The 6,855-nt window shown below is 40.6% G+C and overlaps 1 long non-coding RNA gene across 1 annotated transcript; it reads left to right on the top strand.

Moving 5' to 3' along the window:
- Positions 1 to 1,193: 1,193 nt before the first annotated feature.
- Positions 1,194 to 5,237, top strand: LOC123290303 (uncharacterized). The gene is made up of 3 exons (XR_006534715.2): positions 1,194 to 1,802; positions 4,164 to 4,428; positions 4,673 to 5,237. It is a non-coding gene; the product is annotated as an uncharacterized lncRNA (long non-coding RNA).
- Positions 5,238 to 6,855: the final 1,618 nt, after the last annotated feature.

Genomic DNA, 6,855 nt, shown 5'->3' with positions numbered 1-6,855 from the left:
TGGAGATGTGTCTTGTATTTCCTTTAAATTTTCCTTACTAAAAAGAAACTACGAAAAATGTTTGCACCACATTCACTACGTAAGTGCAAAGTTACAAAAAGTAAATATTAATAAATTTCTTTTCCATCCCAATTACTCCAGAGATAATTAATGTTAACACTTTAATATGTATTCCATGCTTTTTTCCCATGTTTATACACAAAGGGTTACACACACACGTATAGAGTTGTTTTGGCAGTATCTTTTTATAAAAGATGAGATTCTATCATGCACATTACTCTACAAATATCTTTTCTCACTTAACAATACATCACCGATATACTTCTGCATCAATAGCTGTGGACATAACATATTTTCCAGTAGATCCAATTACAGATGTACTACAAAAATTTACTGATTGGATTATTTTATTCTATTACTCATGGGCATTCAAGGTATTTGCATTTCTTTCCTACAGAAGACAATGCTATTTCACTTTAACCCAGCATAGTAGCCTTTTCTCACTAGCCTAGACTATGGTGTATTCTTTTCTTATTTTTAAACCATTGAATTGTACACTTGAAATGGGCAAATTATATGGCATGCGAATTATATTTCAATAAAGCTGTTCTAAAATGTGTGTTTGTGTATTCTTTATTAATGAATCATTCTCAGAGCTTGATCTTGTGCTTGTCACACAGTATCAACTAAATAAATATTTGTTCAATTAATTCCCCTTGTAACATGGATTTAGAAGATTAACCAAAGTAGTGAGTAATTCATGAGGGGTATTCCAAGGCGTTTGCAAATCTTCAAATTCTTAATATCACTTTTATCAGCCAGGTTTTGATGAGAAATAGACTCAAACAAAGTGACTGAGGGGAGTTTAATGAATGGACTAATTATGAGGGTAAGGGCTGATTTAAGGAAACCCATTTAGAATAGTGAAGTAACCCAGAGCTAACAGGATCCCTTATCTTCCTCAGAAGCCTGAAGGTGAAGGAGTGGGAGTTCACACTCGAATCTGCAGAAGGAGTTGCAGCTGGAGGAGAAGGCTGCCAGCCCCGAGCAGTGAAGTGACTTCAACAGAGGAACCTAGCCTCTACCTACCTACGATCTGTCAAGGAGGAATTCTGGGGGAATAAATGCCCCAACCTCATTCTTCTCCTGTCCTCTCATTGCCTGCTGTGGCTTCCCACTGGCCAAGACTAAGTGGAGAGAAAGGGAACTCAATGATGCTGTTGACAAGGGTAAGCCTTTTTGTCCCCTGAGGAGAATGGAAAAGGAGAGAGAGCGGAGAATACTCGGCACATTACTATACCATATAATTCACCTCTTAGAGTTCAGGAATTATGAATGAAAATATAAATGGTACTTTCAGGTACAGTTTTATACACATGGGACTGGAGAAGTTTGCAAAGCTGTTTTCCAGCACAGGCACCAATTTCTTAACTCTTTACTTTTACCATCAACATTTGCAATAGGAAGGAATAAAAGGATTTAGAAACTCTTCAGTACAGGGTCATGTCTGTGCTCCATAGTGTCTAGCACAGGGTTGACAGATGGATCTGCTTCAGGAATTTCTTTCTCATTAGCATCATTTATATCCAGATGGGCTAGAAAACAAGTCATCCTAGAAAAGGACTCTATCCCAGCTTGATGAACTGATGATGACTGACATCGTTTGATTCACTTATTGTCTCAACAAAACATGAGTTGAGTACTACTCTGTGACAGGGGTTGTACCAGATGCTGTGAAAAATGCAAAGAGGACTTAGACACAGCCCTCAAGGAGCTCACCATCTCCTGGAAGTGACAGACAGGTAAGCAGATGATTGACTTCAATGTGTAAATTGAGCGCTGGACATAAATGGGCAGTAGAGTGTAGCAGTTATATCCTTGTGTTTAAGATCTTGTCCCATCACCTCTCGTGTGGCCTTAAGAAAGTTACTTAACCTCATAGGTATAATCATAACCGTGGCAGATTATCGTCTCCTCAAATGGCCACAACAATAACTCCCATCCCACACACAATACGACCTTGTCTCCCCCTCCCCATCAAGGATGGAATGAAGTTTTCTACCCCCTTGAATCTGAGCATGTCCGGGGACTGTTTTGGCCAACAGAATATGGTGGGGGTAACACTGCCAGTTCTAGATATAGCCCAGGTTCATTTGGTCTGGCAAATTTTACATCTTGCCTTTTGGAATGCTAGCTTTTGGGATGCTCCTTTTGGAAATCCAGCCACCATGTTGCAAGAAGCCCAAGTCACCAGGAGAGGCCATGCACAGTGAAAAAATGTTCATGACATTTTTGTCTCCCATGTTAGCAAAGATGTGAAAGCCATGCTCCTAAGGACGCCCCTTATCTGTATTGGTATGGCTCAACCATTATAATTCGAAATAATGATTGTTTCCCAAATGCGAGAAAAGGTAAACTTAATGGGTAGAATTTTCTATCTTTTAGTTTTTTCTTTCATAAAATTTTCCTAAATGTTGGCTTCACTTATCTATACTGAAATCTAAATGTCAAATTCAGACTTTGCCCAAAAGGATATAGTTCCTTATTTTAATTGTGATATATCAGTACTTCTTGGGGTTCTAAAAAAATTATCGTGACTTCAGGTTAAACTATCACCTGTGTGAGAGACTGAGCATCTCTAGAGTGAGGAATAAATTGCTTTTCTTTTTGTAAACTCTGGGCTATTTTGCAGGACATGAGATATAGAAGACAGTGTCAATGTGCTGGCAAATTAATTTGTTAGAAGGAAGAATCTTGTGGAGGAGCTGGGTAAAGAACCCTTTGAATACTGAGGAAGCAGCCACGTCATCTACAGATTTTAGATTTTCAAATATAGATGTATCTTTAATGACATGTTGGGGACATTTTTCTCAAAATGTTGACTATGTCTCTGACGCAAATGGCTTTGAACCCAGGAAAAGACAAGGGAACATGAATTTGGGTCATGGATGTCAACTACTGAGCATAGACTAAATGTGAAAATTTTCACTATGTATGATTACAGTCAATGATGAATATCACTCCATTTCATAGAGTTCATGTTAACCATTTGGCTAACCTCAGTAGAGTCTAGGTCTATTAAAAAACCTAAGTTGGGCAAGGCTGATAAAAGAAAGCGGAAATGTAGGAGCTTTAGAACTGAAGGATTTAAGTATTTGATGATTAGAGATAATCACTTCTGCCATACCATACCCCAGAGTAGCAGACAAAGGTGCTCGCTTCTAAATACTTAGCGGAAAATGCAAATTAGGTCTACATTTCTGCTCAGACCTTGAGATAAGCAGACAATTGAGGAAGTTCTCAGGTGGTTGCAATTTCAATGGATTCGTTTCTCCTGTTGCTAATTGACATTCCCACTATTCTTGCTGTTTGACTATGGACAACTCTCGTAAAGTCTCTGGGCTCTAATTTCTTCATCAGTAAAATTCGGATGATGTAAGCACCTACCTTATAGGATGACTGTGATCATATGTGGTGGCTTAGCACAGTGCTTGGCTGATAGAAATCGCTCACCAAAGAGTTGCCAATTGCTATTGATTGAATGTTTGTGTCCACGCCCCCCCCCCCCCCATATTCATATGTTGAAACCTCACCCCCAATGTGATGGACATATTTGGAGGTGGGACCTTTGGGAGGTGATTAGGTCATGAGGGTGGAGCCCTTGTGAATGGGATTAGTGCCCCTGTGTAAGAGACCCCAGAGGGCGCTCTAGCCTCTTCCACCGTCTGAGGACACAGCAAGAAGATGGCCGTCTATGAACCAGGAAGCAGGCTCTCACCAGACACAAAATCTTCTGATGCCCTGATCTTGGACTTCCCAGCTTCCAGGATTATGAGAAATAAAATTTGCGTTGGGCTTAAGCCATATAGTGTATGATATTTTGTTATAGCAGCCCGAACACACTAAGATACTGATTGATAGTATCAATATAGTTATTGTTGATGGGCATTAAGTCAGTGCCCACCTCTGGTGGAGTCAGGCTGCTTTTTCAAACATCTAGTTTAAAGGGTTTCAACCTCAAGATATTCGTTCAGGAGAGTTCCCACCTGTTGTTGGGACTGTGGCACTCTCATTTCTTCAATGCAGGAAGTTTTAGTCACTTCTGAGATGTGAATGAGGATAAAATTTGCTCCTAAGGGATTGTTTCATCTTTGTCTCCTCAGGCATCTGCCAATGACTGCGTTGGGACCTAAAATCTAGAGAAGAGATTGATTCTGAAACTCTCCGGAAGGCTAGCTCAGCTAGCCCTACTACTTAAACTATCTTAGATTGTTTACCTAATCCTTCTGAGACTCAGTTTACTTATCTATAGAATGAGAATATAATGGGTTTAAGAAGATTACACAAGACCACATATGCAAAGCACCCAGCAGAAGGTGGCCAATACAAATTAGGTTCTGTTTTCCTGCGTACTCATCCCCAGCTGCTGTGAGTATTCACTGTCAACAGCGCACAGCTACCTGCCCCCTTCCCAGGCAAGGAAACCCACCTGGCCCCAGAGGGTACACACCACTGGAGCCAATGACTGATCAATGTGGGAGTACAAAGGACTGACCTTGGCTGTAATGTGGGGTCTGTGATGTTTCAGAGGGCCTGTGTGAGTCAGGCCAAGACTAGACCTTATCTTGATATTCCTTCTTGACGTTTTCCTTCTTCCCTTGCTTCCTTACAGGTTCTTCCTGAAGAGCGCTCTTTAATAAATCACATTTATTGGCTGCTCCAATTCCTGGTTCTAGAGAACCAGACCTAAGATACTCAATAAAGGACACAAGCTAGAATAATTCTCCTCAAAGCCTTTTGACCACAAGTCCTGCAGAAACTGGCTGAATGTCTTTTTCTGTCTTGAGTCTACTCAGAACTCCTCCATTCTGACGTGGCCCCAAGGAACTTGCTTGATCACCAGGGAATTTCACCCAGAAAATCCAGTCTCACATTTGTTTGAAGGACTGATCTTTGCAGGAATGATATGTCTGTGCCCCTCCATGAATGCCATCTTACCTCTACTCTTTCACAGTTTGTCAGGAAAGTGGAGGCTATTTAGAGCCCTGGAAGAAGATGTGAGATTTCTTGATGCGGAATTGCCTAATTTTGAAATTGGTAGGCTTCTAGAAGCAAACATTTTCAGACTAAAACCAGTTGATATATTTGCCTAGACTTTTCTTTCTTTTTTTCTTTGGTTTCTCATAAAGCAGGTTCTGGAGGCTGGTAACTTGAAGGGGAATAAAGACTTCTGTGAGAAAACATTGGGTTTAAAAACTGTTCCATGTGGTTCAAAATGTGTTTTAGACATTCAGTAGGAAAAAGTGTGGACTTAATCATAATAGTGTGATTTAGAAAAGGTTTCTGTCAGCAGAAAAGTTCAGGGAATAGCTGGGGATTGTGAGGCACAACCTTAAATGATTACGTGCACAGATTGTTCTCATCAGAGAGCATCAGAGGGGACAACAGGTTGACTAAAAGAGGGATGATGGTCATGGGAAAATGGCATAGGATGGAGGGGTGTGTAGAAGATTTGGAAAAGTTGCTGTGGACATTTAATAAGGAATGACCATGGATGGTTTCAAGGATTATAAACAAGTGGGCAGCATCTGGTAGAGATCTGGTGGTAGGAATTTTAGTAGAGCCAAATTCATTCATTCTGTCACATATGTGTTTAACACTAGTAAGTGTGTTTTGTGTACTGGGTACACTAAGGTAAGACTCCCCAAGAAGTTTCCACACTCAAAGGCCAGCTGTAAGAATGGAACCCAGCTTATTTCACTTAGCGTAATTTCTTCAATGTTCATCCATGTTGTTGCGTACAGCAGGACTTCCTTCTTTTTTATGGCTGAATGATATTCCATTGTATATATGTACACATTTTCTTTATCAGTCATCCATCAGTGGACATCCAGGTTGTTTCCACTTATATGGGGTATCTGAAGTAGCTAAACTCACAGAAGTAGAAAGTAGAATGGTGGTTACTGGGGCTGGGCGCAGGGGGCAATAGAGAGTTTCTGTTCAATAGGTATAAAGTTATGCAAGATGAATAAGTTCTAGAAATCAGCTGTACAACATTGTGCTTATGAATAGCAATGCTATACTGTACATTTAAACATTTTTTAAGAGGGTAGCTCTCACATTATGTGTTATTACCACAATTTTTTTTTTTTTTATCCCTGAGCTAACTACTGCCAATCCTCCTCTTTTTGCTGAGGAAGACTGGCCCTGAGCTAACATCCGTGCCCATTTTCCTCTACTTTATGTGTGGGACACCTACCACAGCATGGCTTGACAAGTGGTGCCCTGTCCACACCTGGGATCCTAACTTGCGAACCCTGGGCTGCTGAAGCAGAACGTGCGAACTTAACTGCTGCGCCACCGGGCCAGCCCAACCATAATTTTTTTTTAAAAAAGAATGGAACTCAGGAGCATCTTGGCATTGTATTTAACAAGAAAGAGAAATGAAAATTTGAGGGAATAGGGATTCTATGGTTCCAGGGAGAAGCTAGGTTAAGAGAGCAGGGAAGCCAGGAGGTAAAATATGGGGAAAATAGGAAGAAGCTGAGGACCTATGGGTCACACTGAGCAGAGAGCAGAGAGAGGTGCCAAGATAGGAATTTAGGGGCAGAAAGGGTGATTTCACAATTTGTTACCCTGAATATGAATAATTAAAGTTGAGAAAGCCCTCCCACTTTGGCATATATTTTTTCTCAATTTTTTTCTCCCTCTACCCCATACATACAGAATTTTGTTTGTGCTCATCAATGTCACCTCCTCCCCTAACCAGTGAAGATGTCTGTACCCTAGTCAATCAGATTCTTTTTTTTAAGCATAGTTAGGAAACTAAGAGAGGGAGACAGGACTGGAGGAGTG

The sequence above is a fragment of the Equus asinus genome, chromosome 12 (genome assembly GCF_041296235.1).
Source record: "Equus asinus isolate D_3611 breed Donkey chromosome 12, EquAss-T2T_v2, whole genome shotgun sequence".
Lineage (NCBI taxonomy): Eukaryota > Metazoa > Chordata > Mammalia > Perissodactyla > Equidae > Equus > Equus asinus.
This window is presented reverse-complemented; position numbering and strand designations above follow the sequence as displayed.